The sequence below is a fragment of the Panthera tigris genome (genome assembly GCF_018350195.1).
Source record: "Panthera tigris isolate Pti1 chromosome F3 unlocalized genomic scaffold, P.tigris_Pti1_mat1.1 chrF3_random_Un_scaffold_81, whole genome shotgun sequence".
NCBI classification, from domain to species: Eukaryota; Metazoa; Chordata; class Mammalia; order Carnivora; family Felidae; genus Panthera; species Panthera tigris.
Genome location: NW_024962188.1, coordinates 112,694 through 140,343, shown reverse-complemented (window position 1 = coordinate 140,343; position 27,650 = coordinate 112,694). Strand labels below are relative to the sequence as shown.

The window sequence follows — 27,650 nt, the reverse complement described above, 5'->3', positions numbered from 1 at the left end:
AATGGCAAAAAGATACAGCAGGCTTGGCTTCTCATGTCTTAAACAGTTGCTGGCTCCCATCTTTGGGGAGGACCAGCTACTCTATTCTCTACTTGTCCTTGGGCTCTCTATGTTCTTCTAAGAAATCTCCCTTCTTGCTTGAAAAAAAAAAGGCTGAGCTAAATAAAGATGGGAACACATGGATGTGGTGAGCAGCCGAGTGAGCTGACAAATGAGTGACACAGTGACCAGGGGAATTAATTCATGTCTCCAAGTGTCCAAAGAGTGAAGAGAAACTAGACTCAACCGGAAGAAAAAGAAAGTCCTCCCACTGGGCATGCCTCAAAAGGATCCCTCGCCTCCCTACTGACACATCAGGCATCTTTCTTCTTCCACGGGGCTATGACCAATTTCGGCTATAACAGAGAAAGGGGAGTGGGTGAGAGAAGAAGAAGGGAGGGACAGGGAGGCAGAGGAAGGATGGGCTCCATGGACATATAGCAACCTCTATAGAATCCTCTCCTCTCCTCCATGTGGCCTCCCTCCCTATGCTCCTTTTCAGAGTTCCAGACTTGACTTTCAGTGGTGGGAGGGCTTGGGATTCACAAACACCTCAAAAGAGAATTTCTGTAGCAGCACCATTAGGCCACCTTACAGGAATTTAGAGCCTTGGGGTCCACACAGGCACAGAAAGCCGTGGGGTTTCCTCTGCCCTGGGTGTTCTCATTAGCCAAGAAGTGGAAGGTTCAGACACAGAACTGTATGGTTGTGGACTCAGTTCAGCGCACCCATGGGGACAGCAACCACAATGCTCCCCGTGGCAGCAGAGGGAGTGTTGTGGTCACTGTCCATGGTGTTTACAGGCTGACTCAGATGGAGAGGCTTGTTCTAAGACCCAGCCACACAGGATGTCAGAGCTGAGAGGGCTCCAGGATTTCAACTTTCCCAGTGCCTCATTTTGCAGATAAGAAAGCACAAGTCCAGAGAGGGGAAAGACTTCCCTCGGGGCCACACAGTGGGTGGCACCGAGGGACTGGAAGCTAGCCTCTAGATGCTTGCTCAGACAAAACTCATTTCCTTGGAAGGCTCCTGGGATTTGCCCCCAGAAACCCAGAATAATTAGACCCTGAAAACTCACTGGAGCACATAGTAGGTACTCAGTGGACACTGGTTGACTCAATAAACGATTATACCGGGACGCAAAAAAACAAATCTTGAAGCTGGGCTTGGGCCCCGGATCCTGAATTCAAACAGGAAGTCGTGTTCTTTTTTGGTATGGGTGAAATGGTACCGAAGAAAGCAGTGGGGGAAGGGAAGAAGTGCTGCCACGAAGACAGTGGGGTGGCGGGAAGAGGATAAGAGCAGGTGCAACCCAGGATATTAAGCACAGAGGAGGGCAGCAACTGGACACTAACCTCTGTTCTCTCAGGTTCACTCCCACCTGGAAATCAGGTTGAACGGCTCAGGAGTTTCCTTAGGGAGGGTGGTCACACGACCTCAATCTGGCCATCCTCCCTGGCCACAGTGATTGGCTCAGCACTGGGTATGTGCCAGTCAGGTCCCAGTGGGTCCAGACCTTAGGGCTGGAATCATAGGGAATGAGGGGTTCTTTTTCTGTTGGGAGGCTGAAGGTGACTGTTGGGGGCCATCTTGCTTTCCTAACAGAAAAGCCCAGCTGAGAATGACACCAGCACAGAGGAAAGTAAGCAAGGCCAAGAAGTCGGGAAAGATGATTGCTACTGATGTCATCAAGCACCCATGTACGGCCTTGCCTAAAACTGTCTGCCCTTAGCCTTCTTAGGTACGTAAATCATTCTCTCCTGCCTCGTTTGATTGCTTGTTTAGGCCGCTTTGGTTTTTCTGTCACTCAGTGGGTATCAAACAACAACAACAACTACAACAACAACAACAACAACAACTCCAATTGCTCCTTGAAGTTGTCTAAATGGAGCATCCTGGAATTGTGACAGTATGGATTTAGGCTAGGTTCAAGGGGGACTTTGAGATAACAGTGCAAAACTCCACAGTCTAACCTGGAGATCCAAATGGATTCAAACCGTATCTGTTGGCATCCTGCTATAGGCTGGGCCAGTCACATTACCCAAATTAATCCTCATAGGACCGACCCTGTTAAGGTAGCAACTGATGACCCCATTTTAGAGGACGTGGCGGAGGCTCAGAGAAAGGGGGTGACAGGGCTATAGCTTGGAAGTGTGGAGCCCAGATTGCACACCCAGATTCTGCTGTGTGCAGCCTGAGAAGCCTCATGGTATGGCCTGTCCGTGTGTCAGGGCACCCGGCCCCACGCCTGGCATTCTGTGGGTGCCTGAGACTTGGTAACTGTCATGTGCCTGTTACAAGACTCAAAAAAGCAATGTGCACTGAAGGCAGGCAGGGAACTTCTTTCCCCAGCACTAACACACCTTCCCAGTTCCCCGAGGACTAGAATCCCTCTCTTTCCCTTGCTTTCCTTGGCAGAGTCCTGCTCATGTGACCACAGGGCAGTCCCCCATTCACAGCCGGCATTGGGAGCTGCTACAAGGGAGGCCAAGAGCCTTCACCCTTCCACCATGCCTGGGGACATCTCTTTCCTTGGAGCCTTGGGGAACCTGACACCCGACTTGCACACCTGAGGTCTTTTCCAGAACATGCAAGAGTCTCACTCGGTTTGGAATGGGATGTATCCATCACTGCACTTTCCATGTCTCACTCGTGCACTCCTTTCTGTGCACTGTGGCCTCCAGTGCCTGCCACAGGAGAGGCCAAGCTGACAAGAAATCAACAGCTTAGCACTTGAAGGGACACACGAGGCAGGAGCTGACAGCTAGAAAGCTCTATTTAGAAAAGACCTCACGCTTTACACTGAAGAGGCTGTTGAAGCCCTTGGGGTCCGGAAGCAGTGCTTGGGCCAAACTGAACTGGAAGGCTTCATGATGGCTGGGGGCTCTGGCCATGATGGGGGAGGAGAGGGTGTGGTGAGGTCCTTGGGGTGACCCAAAGGCCCACTGCGTGCAGGCTCAGGTTGGCCAGAGAGGAAAAGGCAGAGGCTTGTCCCAGAGGTGTTCACAGACCAAACATGAATGGGCCAACCAGACAGACAGAGCACCGTAGCTCATGGGTGTAGAGTACAGGGACAGGGGCAGAGATCCAAGTCTGCTGGGGAACTAGTTAAGAACAGAGAAATTTTAACTGACACTAGAAGGCTGTATCAGTTGGATGTGTTTGGCTGAAGTGACAGAAAACCCTACCAAGAGTGGCTTAAACTCTGAAGGCATCTAACATTGAATGTTTAATGACTATGTGAGAGATGGGAGGTCCAGAGGTGGTCTGGTGGCTCACAATGTCATCAGTGACCCAGGTGCCGCCTGCCTCTCCGTTCTACCGTTAACAGAATATTGGTGTCACTGGTTCACGGTTGCCGTGTGGCTGCCTCCACTCTGGCCGTCACATCTGCACAGTTAGCACTCAAGTCGGAAGCAAGGGGGGACCTTCTTGAACCTTGCCCACCTCTACTCAGGAAGGAGAATCTCTCACAGAAGCCCCCAAAGACTTCCTCTAATACCTCATTGGCCAGAACTGGGTCCCGAGCCCCTTCCCCAGCCAGTCACCAGCTGCAGGAAAAGTGGTTGCCGTGACTGGCTTGGACCAACCCTGATTCCTCCAAGTGGAGCATCCACAGGAAGAAGGCAGGGTGGGCTGGACAAAGGCTACTATGTGAGCATCTGACACCATCCAGCTCGAAGGGACAAGTGGATAAGGGAGCTGAGGGCTCAAAGCACAGGGGATGGAGAGCAGAAGGAATGGCACAGAGGTGCAGAGGTGTGGGGACAGCTTGGGTGCTCGGGATTACTGCTGGTTCATTACCGTGAGAACACAGCACAGGTGGGAAAGGTGGGCAAGCCCTCATTTTCCAGTTTAGGCCTGGAGTGGGGCAGGCCTTAGGCTATGGGGAGCTCCTAGGAGACGCTGAGCATGAGAGTGAGTGCGGGAGCAGAGGGGAAATTGCAGTTTTGTACGGGCACTTTAGGAACGGAGTAGAGCCATTCTGTGACAGCCAATAATGTCGCTAATAAAACTGGTGGCCTCTATTCAAACGGATGATTATAATTGACAAGAGAGAGCAAACATGACCTTAACTCGTGAATTTGGTAGTGGCAGCTACCTGTTTCTGGATGTTAGAACACACACCCTCAGCCTGGTCCTTTAGACAGCTACTGTGTCACATCCGCGACCCTGTGGCCCCCACCGGTCCCACCTGCCCTCAGCCTGGCTTCCAGCCGGAGGCCCCAGGGGGCCTGAAATGACTGGGTGCCCGGTGTTGTCATGTACACGGGATGCCCCCAGCTCGAGGGTGGGGCTGACTGTGTCCCACTCTCCAGAAAAGACAGCAGAGGCTGGAAGTGAGTGGGGGCTTGCTGTGAGGTGTGGGGTAGGGTGTGACCCCAGAGCCTCTGCCTTTCCCCGTCCACCGTGCTATGTATGACTTCAGGACTTCAGGAAGTTTGCTTATTGGCTAAACAAAACCAAGGGGGGCTCAGAACTCCTGCTCACTCCAGCGCTCCACCAGGGGGGTGCAGAGGATGGGAAGGGAGAGGACATGGGGAGGGGAGGGAGGAGGGCTCTGCTCTGTGCCATGCTCACCCATGCCGAGGGGCACACATGTGACCCCATAAACGTGTCATCCATCTGTTGTGCCCTGGGGCCCTCCGAGCCAAGTGTGAAGAATGCCCTGCTCTTGCAGGGACCACACGGTCCGGGGGTGCCCAGGTGGGCAGGTGCACCGCGGGGGAGGCCCTCACGGTCCAGCCCGTGTCTGAGAGGGCAGCAGCCCTAATGAAGGCCCTCTGTTCCAGGAAATCACATCCTGGGATGGACAGGTGCCTGGGTTGCCAGGTCAGCCAATTCTGGCCTTAAAGGGCAAGCTGGTATCATCAGGGGGCTGATTTTTTTTTAATTAAATGGCACATTGAGAACCCACTAGTCAAGCCCCAATCCTGCTCTCTTGTAGCCCTCAGCCTCAGCTTTGATTTCTTCTGGGGCCACAGCTTCTGAGCTTCAAGTTGAGTCCCATTATGCACATCAATTCTGTTCCCTTCCTGCGTTGACTTTAGTGTTAAGAGGCCACCCCAATAAACTCCCCCTCGCACACAGGCCAGCAGGCCTCTTTTCATGCAGTTCTGTAAAACGTTGAGCTGAGGGTTTAGAATCACAAGGCTGGGAGGGGCCTGTCTGACCAAGCAGGGCGGGTGGGCGGGCACTGAGGATTCACCCAGAAAACCTCAGCCAGCAAAGTGTCAGGCCGCCAGGAGAGCTGCCGCCAGGGATTGAGTGGGTTTAGAGGAAATCGATTAAGTGGATTCATCCAGCTGCCTCCGGGACGGCAGGCCCCGGAGGGGGGCTGTATGTGTGAAAGATGGAGTGTCCCAGCCGCCTGGACCCGCCCCTTCTCCAAACCAGGTGGCGAGACATGGCTTTGAAATAGGAACACTGGCATTCAAAGCTGGCTCCATCACTTAGTCATCAAAAGGAAAATGAGCCTCAGTTTTCTTATCTGTAAACTGGGACTCTTGAAAGCCCTCCCTCTTAGGGTGGGGTGGGGGGGATTAAGCGAGGTAACATCGGGTTAGCTCGGAAGCTGGTTGGGGCTGAGTGTGCTCCCAGACACGCTATCATTGCTGTCGTGATCCCTGTCTTCCAGGGCAGGGTCGGAATGCTTTCTCCATAAAGCATTTTACTCCGCCTTTGTGTCTGCCACAACTCCTCGGCTCTGCTGTTCTGGTGCAAAACAAACCTTAGCCATAGGTAGTCCGCACTCTCCAGCTCTGCTTTCTGGGTGATGGGGGTTCAGGCACCTGGGACCCGCCATGTGTCACAGTCGCATTTTCAGCAGTGGGCAGGGCTGTTTTCCCAACAAGTTGCACTTGGCCTTGGATCGCTAACCCTGTTCTAGGAGGCTGGCTGGGCATGAGTCCCCTGGAGTCCCCTAAAGTCCCCGGGCAGAGGCTCATGTGCCCTGGAATCCATACCTCCCGGCCCCCAAGCAGTGGGGCAATTAGTAAATCGTGCCCCTGGGGGCCTTGCAGCTAAGACCCGAGTGAGTGGCGCTCTGTCCCTTATTCAAATGACCAGGAAACCCAGTCGTGGGAGACGGGGGATTCGCCCAGGTCACACAAACTCAGTTCAGACTTCCTGGGGCACTGTGACCTGCTCTTCATCACTGTCAGTGACAAGGGAAAGGCCTCAGTTGGGAGGGGTGTGCAGACAGGAGGACCTGTTGGGTCACGCTAGCCTCGCCTGTCAAGGAGCAGCTCTGGGTGACACATGGCCCACGTGTGTCACCTTTCAGCTTGTAAGAGAAGGTCCCTTTGGAAGCACTGGCTTCTGTCCTTCGATGGAGAGCCGACTGCGTGCCAAGCACAGCAACCCTACGAGTCAGGTTGGGAAAGCCGGGCACAGAGAGGTCAGGGCAGTTTCCAGGTCACACAGCAGGTAGGGGCAGAGCTGGGGTCTGATGCAGACCTGATGCCCAGGCCCACACTCTACTTCCCCAGGAGCCATCATGACACATGCCAGTGTCCCTCGGAGAGGTACCAGCTATCAGCCCCGGGAGCCATCCCTGCCCAACAACCAAGCAGTCATAAAAGGGAGGAAGGACAGGGACGTCTCCTGGGTGCCAGGCTGGGTTTGAATCCTGGCTCTGTCTCCGGGTGAGTCGCCAAGTCCTCCTGTCCCCATGGTGCTGAAATCAGCAACTACTTTAAAAAAAATTTTTTTTTCTAATTAACGTTTTTTATTTAGTTTTGAGAGAGAGAGAGACACACACAGAGCGTGAGCGAGGGAAGGGCCAGAGAGAGAGGGAGACACGGAATCCGAAGCCAGCTCCAGGCAGTGAGGCGGCTCTGCCAGTGAGGCAGAGACCTAGCGGCCTGCAGGCCACCGCACCCTGCCCAGGAGGCTGATTTTGGGGTGGTGGTGGTGGTGAAGGGGTGCCCCTGCATGTCCACAAGGAGGCCACCAGGTGGGGGCACAGGGGCTGCGCATATCCTGAATCTGGACCCTGTCTCGGGGCTCCTGGCCCTCAGCCCATCTCTAGTCAAGCGACTTTAACCAAGGGCCAGGAACTAGGCCTCAGGGGCCAAATCCAGACTTTGAAAGAATTAATTTTCACATTCAACATTGGGAGAGTTCAGATGGAAACCCAGGTGTGGCGATTTTAGCGGTGGCTGTGTGATCTGACATGAGAAGATCTAGCTGGGGAGGAGCCAACATGGAGGGAGAGCGTGCAAGTTGTTTTTGCATCTTGCATCCATGAAATACAGCCAGATCAACTCCAAACCATCCTGCACACCTAGAAAACTGATTTGAGTATTAACACAACAACAACATGCACAACCTGAACCACAGAACTCAGCAGGTACACGACACGGAGAGGCGAACTGGGGGAGAGAGAAGCCGCGGAGGGCAGGGAGCTGTTTTTGCATGTAGAGAGAGGATGGAGACACGGGCGGGGGGGTGAGGTACGGGAAAAGCACTCCCCCCCCAAAAGCATTTGGAGAGAAAGTGAAAAAGTGGAAACAGCCACAGTGACTGAACTAAAAAGGGAGAAAGGAGAAAGGAGAGGGCTTAAATTCCATTAAGATGCTATAAACAGGTGGAACGCAGAGCCTGGAAGTCCGCAGCTCAATACCTGGCAGTGCTCTGGTGGGAAGGGCAAATCCCCAGGAGGAGAGTGAAGTCCAGAGGGTCTTCGAGCCACAGGGGAGAGGTGGTTCCCCTGCTGGGAGGACATCTGGTAGAGGCGGTGCGGCCCCCACAGAGGCAAAGGTACCAGCAGACCCCAGGAGAACAACCATATTCGCCGGTGCTGGAACAAGGTTGTCAAGGGTGAAGCCTGGCGCCAGAATTGTGTTGTGATTTTGCATAATCCCTGAAATGCTGCCGCTATATGATTGCGTGAACTTTTTCTGGGGCGGGCTGGCACCCGGTCGCAGTCTCTGCGCATCAGCAGCAGCACGGTCCTGTGAACGTTCCTGGGTGCGGTTGGCACCTGGCCATTGCTCAGTGAGACTCTCCCGCGGAAAGTCTCAGCGGGTCAAAGCCACAGACCCTCAGAAGTGAGGGGTCGGGAAACACCGCTGCATCTGAGATAAAACTCAGGAGGGAGGTGCCGCCTGGCAACCTGACGGCTTGGTCACGGACAGTGTAAAAGCAGGCAGTGAATGGAAGCCGGAGACAAAGGACAGGTGTGCGACTGCTGGTTGGGGAGAGCAGAGTTCCCATACTAGAGACTGGGTAGCCGGGAGTCGCCATTTTCACCCCTCCCGCGCATGAGCATACATACCTACAAGCGCCACAACAATCCACCCCAGTAAGCTAAGCAGCGCCATCTAGTGGAGAATGGAGCCGTTACACTAAGCCCCGCCCAACTGGGCCAACCTCGCTCTTCAGGAACACCACAAGTCTCTCTGCTTGCTTAGTTTATGGACTATAAAGTGCTTCATAGTTTGACTTCTAGGGAAAAAGGATGTAATTTCAACCATATTTCAGGCTGTTTGCTGGTCCATCTATTCCATTTTCTTTTTCTTTTTTTGTTTCTTTTCTTTTTCTTGACTACAGGAAGAGAAAAAATTTATTTTTATTTTCAATTTTTATTAAAAATATTTTTCTTTAATTTTTCTTTCTACTATACTTTTTACTTTTTTGTAAGTTTTCAAATTCTATTTTACTTCCATCATTTCATTTTATTCTATATTCATTTTTTCATTCTATATTCATTTTTTTCAAATTTTCAAATGTTTTCCTCCCCCCCCCCTTTTTTTCCCTCCAATCTATCAATCTCATTTCAAGAACCAGAACAAAACACACCTAGGATCTAGCATCATTTATTTGATTTTTGTGTGTGTGTGTTTAATTTTTAATTTTTAATTTTATATTTTTTACATGATTAATTCCTCTTCTTCCTTGAAAATGACAAGATGAAGTTATTCACCCCAAAAGAAAGAGCAGGAAGAAACGACAGCCAGGGACTTTAACCGACACAGACCCAATCAAGATGTCTGAATCAGAATTTAGAATCACGATAATAAGAATACTACCTGGAGTCGAAAATAGATTAGAACCCCTTTCTGCACAGATAACAGAAGTTAAATCTAGTCAGGATGAAATAAAAAATGCTATACTGAGCTGCAATCTTGAAAGGATGCCATGGTGGCAAGGATGGATGAGGCAGAGAAGTGATTCAGGGATACAGAGGACAAACTTATGGAGAATAATGAAGCAGAAAAATAGAGGGAGACCAAGGCAAAAGAGCACGATTTAAGAATTAGAGAAATCAGTGACTCATTAAAAAGGAACAACATCAGAATCATAGGGGTCTCAGGAGATGAAGAGAGAGAGAAAGGGGTAGAAGGTTTAAGTGAGCAAATCACAGAAGAAAAGTGTCCTAATCTGGAGAAAGACACAGACATCAAAATCCAGGAGGTACAGAGGACTCCCATTAGATTCAACAAAAACTGACCATCAACAAGGCATCTCATAGTCAAATTCACAAAATACTCAGGCGAGGAAAGAATCATGAAAGCAGCAAGGGAAACAAGTCCTTAACCTACAAGGGAAGACAGGTCAGGTTTTCAGCAGACCTATCACCAGAAACTTGGCAGGTCAGAAAGGAGTGGCAGAATATATTCAATGTGCTGAATTGGAAAAATATGCAGCCCAAAAATTCTTTATCCAGCAAGGCTGTCATTCAAAATAGAAGGAGAGATTAAAAGTTTCTTAGACAAACAAAAATTAAAGGAGTTTGTGACCACTAAACCAGTCCTGCAAGGAAGTTTAAGGGGGACTCTCTGAGGGGGGAAAGGATGAAAGAGAGAGAGAGAGAGAGAGAGAGAGAGAGAGACCAAAAGCAACAAAGACTAGAAAGGACAAGAGAACACCACCAGAAACTCCAACTCCACAAGAAACATAATGGCAATAAATTTATATCTTTCAGTACTCACTCTAAATGTCAATGGACTAAATGCTCCAACCAAAAGACATAGGGTAACAGAATGGATAAGAAGACAAGATCCATGTATATGCTGTTTACAAGAGATCCACTTTAGAACTAAAGATATCTTCAGATTGACAGTAAGGGGATGGAGTACCATCTATCATGCTAATGGCTGACAAAAGAAAGCCAGAGTAGCCATACTTATATCAGACCATCTAGACTTTAAAATAAAGACTGTAACAAGAGGGGCGCCTGGGTGGCTCGGTCGGTTGAGTGTCCGACTTCGGCTCAGGTCATGATCTATGGTCCGTGAGTTCGAGCCCCGCGTCGGGCTCTGTGCTGACAGCTCAGAGCCTGGAGCCTGTTTCTGATTCTGTGTCTCCCTCTCTCTCTTCCCCTCCCCTGTTCATGCTCTGTCTCTCTCTGTCTCAAAAATAAATAAACGTTAAAAAAAATTAAAAAAAAAGATGGTAACAAGAGATGAAGAAGAGCATTATATCATAATGAAGGGTCTATCCACCAAGAAGACCTAACAATTGTAAAGATTTATGCTCCAAATGTAGGAGGACCCAAATATATAAGTCAATTAATCACAAACAGAAAGAAACTCATTGATAATAATACCATCATAGCAGGGGCCTTCAACACCCCGCTTACAACAATGGACAGATCATCTAAACAGAAAATCAAGAAGTAAACAATGGCTTTGAATGACACACTGGACCAGATGGACTTAACAGATATATTCAGAAAATTAAATCCTAAAGCAACACGGGGTGCCTGGGTGGCTCAGTCAGTTATGCGTCCGACTTCGGCTCAGGTCATGATCTCGTGGTCCGTGAGTTCGAGCCCCACGTCGGGCTCTGTGCTGACAGCTCAGAGCCTGGAGCCTGCTTCAGATTCTGTGTCTCCCTCTCTCTCTAATCCTCCCCCATTCATGCTCTGTCTCTCTCTGTCTCAAAAATAAAGAAACGTTAAAAAAAATTTAAATCCTAAAGCAATGGAATATACATTCTTCTCCAGTGCGCTCAGAATTTGCTCCAGAATAGATCATGTACTGGGACACAAATAAATCCTCAACAAACACAAAAAGATCGAGATCATAACATGGATAGTTTCAGACCACAATGCTGGGAAACTCAAAATCAACCACAAGAAAAAAATGTGGAAAGATAACAAATACTTGGAGACTAAAGAACATCCTACTAAAGAATGATTGGGCTAACCAAGAAGTTGAAGAGGAAATTTAAAAGTACATGGAAGCCAATGAAAATAACACCACAGCCCAAAACCTCTGGGACACTGCAAAGGCGGTCATAAGAGGGAAGGATATAGCAATCCAGGCCTTCTGACAGAAGGAGGAAAGGTCTCAGATACACAACCTAACCTTACACCTTGAAGAGCTGGAAAAAGGACAGCAAGGAAAACCCAACACCAGCAGAAGACAGGAAATAATAAAGATTAGAGCAGAAATCAATGCTATCGAAACCAAAAAACAAAACAAAACAAAACAAAACAAAAACCCAGTAGAACAGATCAATGAAACCAGAAGCTGGTTCTTTGAAAGCATTAACACAATTGATAAACCACTAGCCAGTTTGACCAAAAAGAAAAAGGAAAGGACCCAAATAAATAAAATCAGGAATGAAACAGGAGAGATCACAACCAACACAGCAGAAATAAAAACAATAAGAGATTATTATGAACAATTATACGCCAATAAAATGGGCACTCTCGAAGAAACGGACAAATTCCCAGAAACATATAAATACCAAATCTGAAACAGGAAGAAATGGAAAATTTGAACAGACCCATAACCAGTAAAGAAATCTAAATAGTAATCAAAAATCTCCCCCAAAACAAGAGTCCAGGGCCAGATGGCTTTCCAGAGGAATTCTACCAAACATTTAAGGAAGAGTTAACACTTATTCTCTTGAAGCTGTTCCGAAAAAAATAGAGGAGTGGAAGGAAAACTTCCAAACCCTTTCTATGAGGCCAGCATTACCTGGATTCCAAAACCAGACAGAGACCCCACTAAAAAGGAGAACTATAGACCAATTTCCCTGCTGAACATGGATGCAAAAGTCCTCAACAAGGTATTAGCCAACAGGACCCAACAATACATTAAAAAAATTATTCGCCACGACCAAGTGGGATTTATACCTGGGATGCAGGGCTGGTTCAATATCTGCAAACAATAGATAGGATTCATCACCTCAATAAAAGAAAGGACAAGAACCACATGATCCTCTCAATAGATGCAGAGAAAGCATTTGACAGCATCCTTTCTTGATAAAAACCGTCAAGAGAGTAGGGATAGAAGGATCACACCTTGAGATCATAAAAGCCATATATGAAAGACCCAATGCTAATATCATCCTCAATGGGGAAAAACTGAGAGCTTTCCCCCTAAGGTCAGGAACACGGCAGGGATGTGCACTCTCACCATTGTTATTCAACATAGTATTGAGAGTCTTAGTCTCAGCAATCAGACCACACAAAGAAATAAAAGGTATCCAAATCAGCCAGGAGGTCAAACTTTCACTCTTTGCAGGTGACATGATACTCTATATGGAAAACCCAAAAGATTCCATCAAAAAACTGCTAGAACTGACCCATGAGTTCAGCAAAGTCACAGGATATAAAATGAATGCACAGAAATCAGTTGCATTCCTATACACCAACAATGAAGCAACAGAAAGAGAAATCAACGAATCGATCCCATTTACAACTGCACCAAAAACCATGAAACACCTAGGGATAAATCTAACCAAAGAGGTGAAAAATATATACACTGAAAACTATAGAAAGCTTATGAAAGAATTTGAAGAAGACACAAAGAAATGGAAAAATATTCCATGGTCCTGGATAGGAAGAACAAATATTGCTAAAATGTCAATGCTATCCAAAGCAATCTACATAGTCAATGCAATCCCTATCAAAATAACACCAGCATTCTTCCTAGAGCTAGAACAAAGAATCTTAAAATTTGTATGGAACCACAAAAGACCCCGAAGAGCCAAAGCAATCTTGAAAAAGAAAACCAAAGCGGGAGGCATCACAATCCCCAGACTTCAAACTTTATTACAAAGCTGTAATCATCAAGACAGTATGGTACTGGCACAAAAACAGACCCTCAGATCAATGGAACACAATAGAGAACCCAGAAATGGAGCCCACAAATGTATGGCCAACTAATCTTTGACAAAGCAGGAAAGAATACCCAATGGAATAAAGACGGTCCCTTCAGCAATTGGTGCTGTGAAAACTGGACAGCGACATGCAGAAAAATGAACCTGGCCCACATTCTTACACCATACACAAAACTAAACTCAAAATGGATGAAAGACCTAAACATAAGACAGGAAGCCATCAAAATCCTCCAGGAGCAAGCAGGCAAAAATCTCTTTGATCTTGGCCACAGCAACTTCGTACTCAGCACGTCTCTGGAGGCAAGGAAACAAAAAGCAAAAATGAACTACTGGGGCCTCATCAAAAGAAAAATTCTGCACAGCGAAGGAAACAACCGGCAAGACTTAAAGGCAACCAACAGAATGGGAGAAGATATTTGCAAATGACATATCAGATAAAGGGTTAGTATCCAAAAGCTATAAAGAACTTATCCAACTCAACACCCAAAAATCAAACAATCCAGTGAAGAAATGGGCAAAAGACATGAAGACACTTCTCCAAAGAAGACATCCAGATGGCCAACCGAAACATGATAAAATGCTCAACGTCACTCATCATCAGGGGAATACAAATCAAAACCACAATGAGAGAACACCTCATACCTGTCAGAATGGCTAACCTTAACAACTCAGGCAACAACAGATGTTGGCGAGGATGCGGAGAAAGAGGATCTCTTTTGCATTGTTGGTGGCAATGCAAGTTGCCGCAGCCACTCTGGAAAACAGTATGGAGGTTCCTCAAAAAATTAAAAATAGAACTACCCTACGACCCAGCCATTGCACTACTAGATATTTATCCAAGGGATACAGGTATGCTGTTCTGAAGGGACACATGCATGCCAATGTTTACAGCAGCACTGTCGACAATAGCCAAAGTATGGAAAGAGCCCAAATGTCCATCTCTGGATGAATGGATAAAGATGTGGTATATACATACAATGGAGTATTACTCGGCAATCAAAAAGAATGAAATCTTGCCATTTGCAACTACGTGGATGGAACTAGAGGGTATCATGCTAAGTGAAGTTAGTCAGTCAGAGAAAGACAAATTCCTATAACTTCACTCCTATGAGGACTTTCAGATACAAAACAGAGGGAAGGGAAGCAAAAATAATATAAATACAGGGAGAGAGACAAAACATAAGAGACTCTTACACCTGGAGAACAAACAGAGGGTTACTGGAGGGGTTGTGGGAGGGGGGATGGGCTAAATGTGTAAGGGGCATTAAGGAATCTATATTGTTGCACTATATGCTAACTAACTTGCATATAAAGTCAAAAAATAAATATAAACAAAAAAAGAAGATCCAGACGCTTGGGGGACATTCCCTCCGGGCCGCTCTCTTCTGGGGCTGAGCTGGAGCCATCCTGTGGACAGAGCTTGTCCCCCTCCACAGTCCCCACTGCTCCCTAAGCTCCCCCTGCCTCTCCAGACTCGGCCCCTGGAGTCATCTGAGTTTGCTGTCCTCCCTGCTGCCTCATGGAGCTTCACTTCCTCATCTGGGCATGAGCCACAGCCATGTCAGCCTGCCCCAGTCCCTGGCCAGGGGTCTCAATGGGCTGAGAAGTTAGCCCTCAAGGCCAGCCCTGCAGAGGCAGCTGAGAAGGGGAGGAGGTGGGCCAGGAGTTGGGAACAAGGGCTCTGGGAAGTGTCCCCAAGGTATGCCACGGCTTCTGAATTCCCAAGATCCACCCTAACAGTCCCTCATATGGCCCTCCATCAGGCATTTGCAGACCCCAGCCAGCGGGTGTCTGTGGTCCCAAGGTCAACACTGAGGGCACACAGCAGCAGACGCCCGGCCCAGCGCTCCAGTTCTGGCATGTATAGCTCATGTATGGCACATGTGCTCATGTATAGCACAGCATCCTGTGAGGTGGCTGTGGCCAGGCCCACTTGCAGGGAGACAAGGGGCTTGCCCGAGGTCATGCACACTAATAGGGGTTAGAACCTCACTCTGCCAGTCTATAAAGCTGCCCCTCAAAAAGCAGACCATGTCCCCAGGAGACCGGTCATCAGGCAGTTACAATCAGGTGATTTGAGTATAGATGCGGTGAGTGTGTCAGGGTGGGGGGTGGGCAGTGGGCAGGCAGGGTTGGAAGAGCAGAGTCCTGAAGGGGGAGGGGCTTTGCTAGGTGCTGAGGACCCAGCTTGTGCAAACGCCCAGGGGTGGGATGCAATGGGGGCGACAGGGCTCACATGCTAAGGCAGGAGCAGTGGGGTGGGACAGAAGGTGACGCTGGGCACACTCGCCCCCACGTGTGGAAGCCCCCAGATTCCCCCCTCCTCCCTGCTCCACCCATGTCCTGGCAGCCCTGGCTCCACGTCTCCATCTGTCTCTTGCCCCAAGGCCCGGCCCCCTAGCCGTCTCCTCAGCGTCCTGAGATTCCACACTTTCCTGTCTTGGCTCAGACACAACAGATGGATTCCAGCCCTTGAAGTGATAATTAGTTTCTCATTACCGAGAGGTACCATCCTGACATGTCCTCAAAGTTTAACATAAATTAAAATTGGAAAAAAAAATCCAGACTATTAATGGTGTAAATGAGCACAGGAGTAAGAGAGGGTCCCTCGGCTCCTATTAATGATGGAGCCCTTCTGGTCCTAGAGAGAGGGAGGAGGTGGGCTTGACCCACAGGTGGCCTGTGTCTATTCAGTATTCTATCTATCATCACATTTTTCTCAGCACGTTTCTGCATCTGGCCCAGAGCCATTAGAGAGCTCATGGACTGGAGAGGAACCAGGGTGATCACAGCCCTGTGCTGGAGGGATCTCGGTGAGGCCAGAGGGGGCTGCGGAAGGCGGTGAGAATCAAGAAGGGCTTCGAGGAGGAGGGTCTCCCAGGATGAGCCATCATCTGGCCACAGGGAAGCAATGGGAATACATGATGAATGAGTAAGTGAATGAACGAAATGAACGAATGAACAAATGGGTGCCCATCCAACAGAGAGCAAGAAGGAGCAGCCAGCCCAGGCCCGGGTGGAAACGCGAGGCACCCTGAGTGGGAGGGCTGTAGTGTGATAACTGCCACACACCTGTCCTTATGGCCCTCTCGCTGCCACACCTAGCCTGAGCTGGCTGCATGGGAGTCCTGCTCTGTCCTCTGCTCCAGGACACTGCTCATCATTCCTAGCAACATCCCCCAGGGTGGCCTCAGTATCCCCACGTGTACTTGTACCTGCCCCCTGGGGGTTGGCTGAGTTCAACAGATTGATAACGCAGACTCGGGTTAATTAGCTAGAAAGGTGAAACCAAGGAGTACCGAATGCACGAAATACAGACTCGAGACAAAGCTAAGATTCCACACTAATAATTAAGACACGGGCATCCCACTGCAGCCTCAGGGCCTTTGCACTTGCTCTTCTCACAACCTGGAACTCTGCCCAGTGCATCACTTGCTCCCGAAACACCTTTAGGAACTGCGTCCAACATCCTTCCTGATTTTATTTTTCTCCACTCTATACGCCACCACCTGACTTCGTGTACACATCACTTCTTTTTTTTTTCGTCTCTCCCACTAGACCGTTGGCTACATGAGAATGGAGACCCCTGCTGGCTTGAGCCACCGCTGTGCCCTGGTGTCTGGAACCAGCCTGGCATGTGAGGGCCTCAGTGAATGTGCCCCGGGTGAGTGAATGTTGTAGACCACAAACCAGAATGTCCTGGGTAGTGCTGAGGGCTGTTTATTCACCCTTTATTGACCCCCTACGTGTGCCTGGCACCGACCTAGGCATAGACACAGCAATGAATGAGACAAAAGAAACAAACAAACAAACAAACAAACAAGAACCCCCAGATACCTCTGTGCCCTGCTCCTGAGGCAAAGACACTGTGGAGGGTAGACAGTGAGCACACTGTGTTAGAAGGGGCATGCACGGCAGAGGAAAGGCAGGAGTCAGGAGGCTCAGAAGTGCCAGGGTGGGGCTGGAGGAGGTTGGGGGCCAGCCACGGCTGGGGCGTGGGGGAACAATCATGGGAGAAGAGATTGCACAGGACCTGGTGCCCTTGTGCATGAGGACTCTTCCTCCGGATGGGGGAGCCGTGCCTGGGTGCTCGAGCAGGGGTGGAGCCCTGAATGCCCCAAAGGGATGAAGTTGGTAATGGCAAGGGAGACTAGGGGTGGGGGATGCTGTGACTGGGGGTTGGGTAGGCGGGGATGGTTCCTCCGAGAAGGTGACACGTAAGATGAGGCCGGTGTGCGTGCGTCTGTCTGCCTGACAGGTCGCGTGCTGAGTCACTTTGACTTGACCTCTCTGGCTTGTCACCACCCCCTCCCGCCCCCAGGAAGAATCCTCCTTCTAGGGGCCCACTCGCCAAATAGAAACGACCAACGCAGAGCCCACAGCCCCCCACCTCCTTCCAGGCTGTCAGACTCTCCGACTCTGGGCCACTGTCTACCTGGCGTAATCACCCCCGGGCCAGGTACCAGATCATTCGGACAGCCCCCACCCAGGCCCCAGGGTCCTGAAATTATCCACATTAGCCAATCCTAAGCGTGTCACCTGCCTTGCTTGTTCCCTCCTGCAGAAACCACAAGTAAGGCGCCTGTCACAATTGTCCCTCCTCCTGGGGTTTCGTCACGTGGCCCTGCACGGTGTGGCGTGCCCCTTCCTCCTGGGAACCGTGAGTAACAAACTCTTCTCAAAGGCATCGTCTCCTGATCTGTAGGCCTTACTGAACCTCAGATTTTCTCTAGATACACTTTATTTTAATGCGGCACTACCAGACCCTTTGCAGACAATTAAGAGTAACAAACAAATGGACTGTATACGTTGTCATGACATCTTCAGCAAAGTTAATGTTATTAGAAGTCCTTCCCCCCCATAAGATGAAGGTTCCGTAAGAGCGGAGGGCGTATAGGAAATGACCCTGAGCAGACCAGGCACCTGGGAAGTTCTCGGTATCTGTCTCCCCAGACTGAGAGCTCAGGTCCAGTCATCCCCAAGTCTCGGGCTCCACCTTCCTACCGTGCTTGCTGTTTGGTCGGTTTGTCAAATTCAGCTTTTAGACTTGTCAGCTTCGCAGGGAACTTGTCAGCTCCAAACTCATCTTTCAAGCAATAATCAAGTTACACTGTGCACGAGACGGCCTGTTCCCGGAGTTATTTAATTAGAATCCGCAGCTATTAGCTGGGCGAGAGTCAGCACAGCCTATTTCAAAGCCAGCTACCTCTCTGGCGGAGGGTGGGAATGCACGGTGTGGGAGGGAAGAGGATGAAGTCCCTGAAGATACGAGGTGGACTTCTTATGTTGGGAGCGTGGAGCCTCTTGTATTTCCAGGGAAGCCCCTGAAGAGGGGAGGGCTAGAGCCGAGCTTGGCTGTTCACCCCACGGAAGGAAGGGCTGAGAATTTCGGAGGGCTGTGGTTCTGAGAGCAGCCTGGCCCAAAGGAAGTACACGGAAAAGTCTGCCCCAAGACTGCTGTCCTGGTTACGACAAGGTTCAGCTGCTGTCACGGAGGTGCCCCGCATGAGTTTGCATCTCTCTCTGGCTCGGTCTACAGGCAGACGGTCCAGGGCTGGCCTGGCAGGGCTGCCCCAGGAAGCTCCTCTCCCCAAAGCCCTGTCATCCCAGAGGAGCCACCCTGGGGCCAGGGTGGGAGTTTGCGTTCCCAGCAGCAGGACAGGGAGAGAAGCAGAAAGGGCCTGATTCTCTGCTAGGAGACACCCCAGAAGGACAAATCGCTTCCTGTCCCATCCAGGGCGGAGAGTCTGGTCACTCAACCGGCCCTGCTGCAGAGGATGCCGGGAACCCTAGGGTCTTGGGCAGCCACACGCGCAGTTCAAAGTCCGGTGTCTGGTTACTCCGAGTAGTGGATAATGCCACCGGGAGCCACATGGACACGTCTGCCACATCCCCTTTAATGTCCTCTCTCAGCACTGACCACTCTCTACCCTGAGTTCATGTTTTACGAGAGACTGTTCATCGCACAAGCTCTATGAAGTAATTTCATAATTCAGGAAGCAGGTGAGAACCCACCAGGGGTGTCAAATCGCTGAGGGACGCGATGACTGTCTCTGAAGCTCCCCACCCAGAGCCCACTGAGTACCTGCAGCCAAAGGTGTCTTGAGTCGCAGAAGTCGTCACGTTGGTCCCCACTCTTTAGAACATGAAGACTGTCCCCAAGAACCCACTTGGACTAAGGAGACCAGAGGCAGCCAGGGGCCCTGAGCTCACAGGAGAAAGTCTCATTGGTGGAGCATCCCATGCTCCCAGCAGACTGCTTCCCAGGCCCTGAGCTAGGGGACATTCAAGTTTGGGGATGCAGAGCAAAATGCACTAGTGGGTGTGGTCCTGGAAATAAGGGGTGCTGCTCCAAATGCCCACCCCTGCCTGCCTCCCCCACCTCTGTCCTGTATGTGCACAGCTTCCTTTGGTGTTAAAACCCTCCAGGTTCCTGTGGTGGGGGGGGGAATCGCTCCCCATGTGGGACATGGAAAAGCTAGACTCCTGCATTACAGTGGAGACTCAGCTGCAATGTTTGAGACCCCTAAGCTACTTTGGGGTCCCACCCCCACGCCATTTCCACTCCCACACAGGCCGGTTCTCGGGACTTTGTTACCCTGTTGTGAACTCTTGGTCATAAGCAACATAGGCCACAGGACCTAAATGTTCCCCTTGGCCCTTCTGAAAATGTGGGGCAATGTTAGTGTAGGAAGGTAGGATACAATCTCTACATTGCTTTCTTTTTTTTTTTAACTTTTTTAATGTTTATTTATTTTTGACAGACAGAGAGAGATAGAGCATGAGCATGGGAGGGACAGAGAGAGGGGGAGAGACAGAATCCGAAGCAGGCTCCAGGGTCCAAACTGTCAGCACAGAGCCCGACGCGGGGCTCGAACCCACAAACTGCAAGGTCACAACCTGAGCTAAATTGGGACACTTAAACAACTGAGCCACCCAGGCGCCCCACAATCTCTACATTTCTGTAAAAAAAAAAATTTTTGTTATAACATTTCTTTATTTTCGAGAGAGACAGAGACAGAGTGAGAGCTGGGGAGGGGCAGAGAGAGAGGGAGACACAGGATCTGAAGCAGGCTCTGGGCTCCAAGCCATCAGCGCAGGGCCCGATGAGGAACTCGGACCCAGGAACTGCAAGATCATGACCTGAGCCGAAGTCGGCCACTCACCGACTGAGCCACCCAGGCGCCTCCACAGTGGGCATTTCTGCCCTGCAATACTCCCACGACAAGTCCCTTAGGTGATTTTTCCATTTAGTTGTTCTGGTGAATTCCCTAGGACTGCATCACTCCACACTCCTCCGACCGTGACATGCGCGGCCCCAATTCTGTGCGGCGAGGATGCAAACAGAGTATCTGTGATACACCTTTCTGTGGCACCGACTTCATTACAAGATTTGGAATAACGGCCTCCCTCCTCCCCATACAAAAAACACAAGAGCAGGGGAGGAGAGAGATGCCTCAGGAAAAGCAGCCCAGTCTCTAAAGCTTCACCCAGCTGGGGACAGAAGGACAGACCCGCAGCTAGGGTGGCCTCTCCTCTTGTAGGCCGCGGACACGAGATACCCTCTTGATGGGAATCCACTGCAGAGAACTCTGAGGGGTGTGCACATTCCCGTTGTCCACGGGACAGTATCTGCTTGCCCGGGCCACTGTGTCCACACGGTGCACGCACGTTGCATCACACACACCCGCGTGGGTTTGGGTCCGATTCCTGGCCAGTGTCCTGCACCTGTCCCGGGGCTTCCTGGAGCTCAGCATCTTTCGCTGCACTTAAAATGCAGGGATGGGGAACCTGGGTGGGCCTCAGTCCCTCGGCATCCCACACGTGGTTTTGCTCAGGTCGTGATCTCACAGTTTTGTGAGTTGGAGCCCCACATCGGGCTCTGAGCTGATACCACAGAGGCTGCTTGGGTTCTCTCTCTGCCCCTCCAGCACTCGCACTGTCCCTCTCTTTCAAAACAAGTATTTATTGAAGTTGCTTTAAACTTCAAAAATGAAACAAAACAAAACAAAATAAAATGGAGGCATGGAGCCGTGGTTCTCTCATTTGGGTTTTATTTTACTTTACTGTTTTGAAAAATCTTTTTTTTCAATCTGTATGCAGTTTCTACACAGCGGTTTTCTGGCTCTAGGGACGTGCTTGCTGGCTCCCAGCGTTCTCTGTGCGTGTCTGAGTCTGTGGTGAATGGGTCACACCTGGCCGGGCTAATGGTTCTCATGATGCTGGTTCCTACAGAAGTCAAAAGGCTCCGCTTTGAGAATATGCTGGAGCTGCAGAAGGCTGGAATGAGGCTCCAGGAGAGGGCTGGGCTCTAGGCTGGTGGGAGACTGCCTGGACATTTTGCCTTCTTCTCTGTCATTACCTGAGGCAGCTGGGGGGTCCTCGGTGTCATGGCCTGGCTCCACATAAGGACTGAGTCCTTCCTCCTGCCCTATATTTTCCCATCGGCCCTTCATAACGGCTTTGAACTCTGCTCTCTTGCTTGGGTGGACGCTCATCAATTTCCTCCAAAGGTTTTCTCATTTAAGGGTCGCAAATACTAGAACATAGTTGCATTCCCCGCTCGGTATTTGTCCTGGCGCATCCCAGAAGAACCCCCCCCCCCGCCCCAGATGGCTGGAACTTGGATTGGGGAAGGGCTGTGGCTCATGGAGTCAGCAAAAAGGAAGGGCCTCACCATGATGGTGTGGCCCTCCACCTTGTGCTTCCTACAACTCCAAATCCAGCAGGTCACTATCCCACCGACACTCCTCCAGCCTGTGAAGCTGTTCTGGATCTGGTCCCACCCATCGCCCTGGCCAATCTCCTGTGCCATGTCCCCGGGCTTCCTGGAGCTCAGCATCATTCCCTGCACTTAAAACGCAGGGACGGGGCTCCTGGGCGGGCCTCAGTGGCTCAAGCGTCCCACTCTTGGTCTTGCTCAGGTCGCCATCTCACAGTTTTGTGAGCTGGAGCCCCGCGTCGGGTTCCGAGCTGATAGCACAGAGTAGACTTGGGATTCTCCCTCTGTCCCTCCCCCACTCGCACTGTCCCTCTCTAAGTAAATATTCATTTAAGTTTTTTGAAACGGTATCCCTTCCCACGTGCTATGTGTTCAGGGGTGTATATTTCTTGACGTGGGCACTCGCCCAATGGGACAGGATCCCGTCCTTGGTGTTATCTCTGGGGCTCTTTTTTAGGAGTTGGGGGGAGAGGGGAGACCCAGGAAATGGGAATTGACCTAAGCAGGGGCTGGCATGGCTGGCTGCCCAGCCTTCTACCCAGATCCATTCCTGGCATTAGAACTTTTGTTCCCAGGGAAAGTGGTCTCCTCTGCCCCACCCCTGGGCCCCACTGTGCAACACTGTGTCTGTATATTGTATACAAAGGTACTTGTCTTGTCACTTTGTAAACTACAATGGGCATGGATTAAACCAATATAAACAGATAAAAAGAATAATCAAATACAATAAAACCCAGGTAAAGTGAAAGAACAAAATAAAGACATGGACTGTGGCTCAGCTGCTTCCTTCGGTGCAGCTTCCTATCTTCCTTCAGGGTAGGTTTCAAATGGTGTTATTTGATATTTATTAAGGTCAAAGGGGTATGATTTTATTCCCTTTATTAGGTGTCACATAGCAAAACGCTGTTACTAAGAATCTGAATAACCTTTGTACGGGTCCCTTTTGGCTCGTGTTGCCAAATTGGGATCCTGGGGTCATTGTCCATGGCTCCCAGTATTCACTACTGGCGGTGGACCTTGTTCCCCATGACAGAGGCTGGGTCCTGTCGGTTCCCTCTGGGGCTCAGCCTATTGCTGGGGGTGTTGCTGCCGGATGATGTGCCCAAGCTCCAGTGGGGGGGGGGCGGGGCGGGACTAAACTGGAGCTGGAGGAGAAGGCTCCAGGGCTCCGCTAGGGGGCTGGGCTCCCTTTGGGGATCCTGGACTCTAGGCTGGCTGGGAGACTGTCTGGCATTTTTTCCTTGTGCTCTGTCTCCTGGTGCCCTTCGGGCCTCGGTTTCTCTTTGAAGAGTTCGGCAGGTATAGCGGGCTCGCTGGCAGTCTTTTGTCCTGCCACTGACCTGTTGTACCTCCTGGTTTGGGGAAGGACTGTGGCTGTGGGAGTCGGCAAAACGGGAGGGCCTTACCATGATGGTGTGCCCTGTGATGAGGGAGCATAAGGTAGGCTGAGGGCAAAATACAGGCCGGTACTGCACCCCTCCCACCCCCCTGGTTGGAATATGTTTGATAACCCCAGACAGTCCTGGCTACCCAAGAAGAAAGGAAAGGGGTTTAAGGGCTTGCCATGGTGATGTGTGGAAAGTAAGGCCAGTGGAAAATAAATCCCCTTACTGCCTACAGCCCTTTGACAAGTCCTTGAAACAGGCAGAGTGGCCTCCCTGTGGGAGTTCAGCTGCCCTGAGGATGACATTGTGGTGGGGGACAAAAGAGAACCTTAGCTTCACATGATCCCAACCTCGAGGATCCTTGAGGATCCTTTCTTCGAGGAAGTCTGCTTCCTTTGTCTCAAGTCCCCCACGATAGAAGCTGGCAATCATCCTGCAAGCTTCTACTTTTCTCTTTTCCTCCTTTACTCTCATTTCAGGGGCTTTTCGGGGAGTGTGGTCTTACTGGAACACTCTCCTGTCGATTGAGCAAGCTGCCACCCTCTAGCCCCGGCCACTCTGTGGGGAGGAGAGCGCCTGCCCTTTGGCTGCAAGTTGGTACCCTGGCCGGGATGGTAATGAGATCCAGAAACTTGATGTCCTGTCTTCACTCCTGTCCTTAGACAACGTTGTCTGCATAGGGCACGGGACAGCTACCTAAGCCACGAAGCCTAAGACTCCCAAGTGAGGTTTCCTCGTCAGGGGTCTAATGCGATCCCCTCCACCACTCTGGACTAGCCACCTGTGGCCGCAACAGCTCCACTGGGAGACAGCAGGAACCAGTACCTGAGTGAATTAAAACCCAACTGGGGACCGTTCCCTAGGGGAGTTGCTTGTGAAGACTCTATGGGTGGGACTGTCACTTGGACCATGATGGATTTCCCCCTGTGCTCCTTTCTGTCAATGTCCTCTACTAACTACTACTGAAATTACAAAACTGGGCAATTGATTCCCCCTTATGAAACTTTTCTAGTGTTTTCCGTGGGTTACAAATGGCAGGTTCTTCAAGAACCTGGAGCCTGGCCTCTGTGGCATGCTCTTCAAAGACCAGGGAATCAGGACATGACCATCAGGGCCCTTTTCAAGCACGGCCTTCGGGGTAAGGTATTTCGGTCCATTCGCCAGGCACCCATCTGCAGTCTAGAATGCAACGGGGAAGTGGGGGGACACTAGCATCCCTCCTTCAGGAGCCCTTACTCAGCCAGTTGGAGGTCATGGAGATTTTATTCAAGGGACGCCTGGGGCACATTGACACCAGGAAGCTCTGACATACCGTGTGCATGGGGTGCCACCCAGGCGTCGGGGGCATGGTCAGTGGCAACGGAGCCTCTCTCTCTTTTCTTTCGACTTTTCTCTCTGGGAGGAGCATGGGGGCTTCTCCTCAGTCTCCAAAGATTCTCCCTTGGGATGCCTTTGTAACCCACTGGCAACAACTGGGCTTGCAAAATGCAGAAAGGACTGATCCTGTAACACTGTGTGGCCTTAGTAAATGGACAGAGGTACCCACCTCCAGGCCTTCATGGCTACCCGGACCCTGGGGCCCCTTGGGGAACGTGCTCAGGAACCAGGTCAGGAAACTCCCTCCTGATATATCGGAAGATAATTGTCTCAACAGGCCTCCTTCCTCCTAAGAGAACCCAGGTTAAGGGAGGAAACTCAGGCCATCCCTGACAAAGGGGACGCAGACTCTTTCTCTCTGTTCCTCCTCCTACTAGATGTGAGGGCTTCTCCCTCATTTATTTCCCGGCTTCACAGCTATGATTAAAGCCACGTGTGCTTAGTCTTCCTTGGACGGGGACATGAAGGAATATTCCCGAGCAGCTGCTAAAACTCCATTTGTTTTCCCCTCTTCTCTGGCCTGACCCAGATCGCCCATTTCCACTTTGGGGGAAGAGAAAACATGGCATCTGTGCCTCTGACAGAGCTGATGAGGTTGGAACCAGGAAATTGTCCTTGCCTGCCTTCTGCTGGCACCTCACCTCTTCTGCCTTCCCCTCCCCCTCCTCCTGTTTCTGCACCACCTTGGCTGTGGCCTGAGTACCTGGTTCCTATCCCATCCTCAGTGCCTCGGCACCGCCGGCTCCTTCTCCTACCCTCCAGGTCAAGGAGCCCAGAGCACCCCTGGGACCACCCGCCCCAGATCCCCCCCCCACTGGCATCCCGGGAGAACAAACGGATTTTCTTTTTTTAAGTGGACGCAGGTGAAAAAATTCAGTGTTGAAACTCACCTAAGTTTGGCGGACCTGTCTTTAGACTTATCTGCATTAAATAGAAAACGTTTTTTCTACCAAGGTTTGCCAAAGGTCAGAGAAGCTCATTTTATGTCGGTTGCAATTTGTTAGCACAAAGATGACTTAAAATAATGGTTAGTTGTGCCTGGTTCAAAGTTGTCACAGGTTAAGATAGCTTTCAAAGTCTTTGGTAACATGAAACTTTAAGGTTTCGTTGTTGCTGTTTTTTTTTTTTTTAACATTTATGCATTTTTGAAAGAGAGCAAACGGGGGAGGGCTAGAGAGAGAGGAAGACACAGAGTCCGAAGCAGGCTCTGGGCTCCAAGCTGTCAGCACAGAGCCTGACATGAGGCTCGAACTCACGGACCGGGAGGTCATGCCCTGAGCCAAAGTCCGACGCTCAACCCACTGAGCCACCCAGGCGCTTCAGTAACCTGAAACTTCGAAGTTTTATTTCCAGTCTGCATGCAAAGGAGATGAAGTTCATTGGATATCTAGGGGTTTTTTTTTGTTTTTTTTTCCAAATAGGACCGAGTGCTCAAGCATTGATTCCTAAATATAAGGTTTGTCTGCTTTGGAAACAAGGTTCTTTTTCTCAGTTGTCTGCCAGGAGAACCAAAGCTTTCTAAAGCATTCTAAAGCTTTCTAAAGATCAGGTCTTTGATGACCTCAAGTGAAAACGTGTCCTTGGTAAAGGAGCTAGGCTTTGCTAACAGCTCTATGATGCTACACGTTTGCCTGTAGGATCTCTCATTGCCACCTTCAACCTTGGTTGAATAAATAAAGTTGTAAGGTTTGTAATGACCTGCAATCCTATTTGGGACAGGCCTCATAACCTTCTAAGGTTTTAGCAGACTTTCCCAAGATTTCAATTGTAAATGAAGTCTTTCTGACCAGGTAGGCCTTTTCATTTGGTATGTTAAGTTACTCAGAAAAGCTCTATCAAATGATGGTAAACCTTGGGCTGTACTGCACGGGTAAATGTTGCAACTACCCCCACTCTACACGCGATTCCTAAAGTTTTCAGTGTTTTGGCATAAGGTCCTCACTTGATAGTCTGATTATTGAAGTGTTATGTGTTGCAGAAATAACTGAGTTTCCTCGTCAGCTGCATCCTTAAGGACCTCTCGATTCGGAAAAAGGGCTCTGTGGACAAACACGGGTTTGAAAGCGTTTGAAAACGGGTAAGAATGTCCAGAATTCAGAATTAAAAAGCCGCAATCAAACTGAACAAGAGTTGGGAACGTGGGACTGAACGAACTGAGGAAGATCAGAGTTTTGGGACTCTTGTCAGAGACACTGCTGGTTTTCCGATGTTTGCTCTTTCTGGTGAAGGAAACTTCCTCTTAAGATAGCTATGATCTACGGAAATGTCATCAAGCATTCCTTTGTGAGTGGAAGCGTTTATCTTTTCTCTCTGCCTAAACCCTCTGGCATTCACACCCTCCCAGTGAGTATCCTTTCCCTCGTGACAATCGTACTCATTTGCGTTAAGTCCTTGGAATGGGACACCATTGGAAATACTGGTTATTTTTACCAAGGCTTTGACTGGGACGTCCTATTTGAGAGCCATGCACAGACTCAGAGGTGTGAGCGTGTAGCTCCAAGGGACCAAGGTTGACTTTGGGAAACATGGAGCCATACAGCCCCTTGGAAATGTTGACCCGATACCTTGCTTCCAGAGTTCCCAGTAGCCTCCCCAGGTGAGTCAAGAATGTCACTTCCTGGCAGGTGCAGGAACCTCAGGATATCTCGGGGACCTCGTGAAGAGAAATTCGTCCAATTCCACAGATATTGCAGGCCTGTCTGACAGAAGTAACTGGCTTGGCTTCTGGCCCGGAGAGGCTACAAAAAGTTCAGTCTGGAGATTCCTGATAAAAGGTTCCGGCAGAGCAGACTTGAAAAGATCCTTATGATCCATCGCTATTCTTGCTGAATTTATGGAAACAATTGGGCCAAGGTTGTTAAAGCTGGACTTGTCCTACGAGTGAATTAGTCTCGATTTGGCCATCTCTGGAAATGAGGGTTTTTACAGAGACAAACTATGTTTCAAGAACGCATCGTTAGGGATGGTAAATCCTAGTTATGATTGTCTTTAAAAGTTTGTTGTTTGCCTAAGCTAGACAACTCGAGGTAAACTTTGTCACAGTA

General features: G+C 50.0%; 1 long non-coding RNA gene across 2 annotated transcripts; it reads left to right on the top strand.

Annotated features, from left to right (window-relative positions):
* The first annotated feature begins 1,686 nt into the window (after positions 1–1,686).
* Positions 1,687–27,650, top strand: LOC122236319. 2 transcript variants are annotated; one of them, XR_006214385.1, is made up of 4 exons: positions 1,687–1,780; positions 16,681–16,786; positions 17,687–17,782; positions 26,585–27,650. It is a non-coding gene; the product is annotated as an uncharacterized LOC122236319 (long non-coding RNA). The 2 variants fall into 2 exon arrangements; XR_006214384.1 differs by lacking the exon at positions 26,585–27,650 and adding an exon at positions 23,709–24,217.